Genomic DNA, 273 nt, shown 5'->3' on the forward strand with positions numbered 1-273 from the left:
GAAACGTCACGTCATGTCACTTCATGTCACGTCGTGTCACAGGATCATTTCCTCCCTGTAGAAACGTCACGTCATGTCACGTCGTGTCACAGGATCATTTCCTCCCTGTAGAAACGTCACGTCATGTCACGTCGTGTCACAGGATCATTTCCTCCCTGTAGAAACGTCACGTCATGTCACGTCGTGTCACAGGATCATTTCCTCCCTGTAGAAACGTCACGTCATGTCACGTCGTGTCACAGGATCATTTCCTCCCTGTAGAAACGTCACGTC

This window comes from Austrofundulus limnaeus, unplaced genomic scaffold, assembly GCF_001266775.1.
Source record: "Austrofundulus limnaeus strain Quisiro unplaced genomic scaffold, Austrofundulus_limnaeus-1.0 Scaffold1777, whole genome shotgun sequence".
In the NCBI taxonomy this organism is placed as follows: domain Eukaryota; kingdom Metazoa; phylum Chordata; class Actinopteri; order Cyprinodontiformes; family Rivulidae; genus Austrofundulus; species Austrofundulus limnaeus.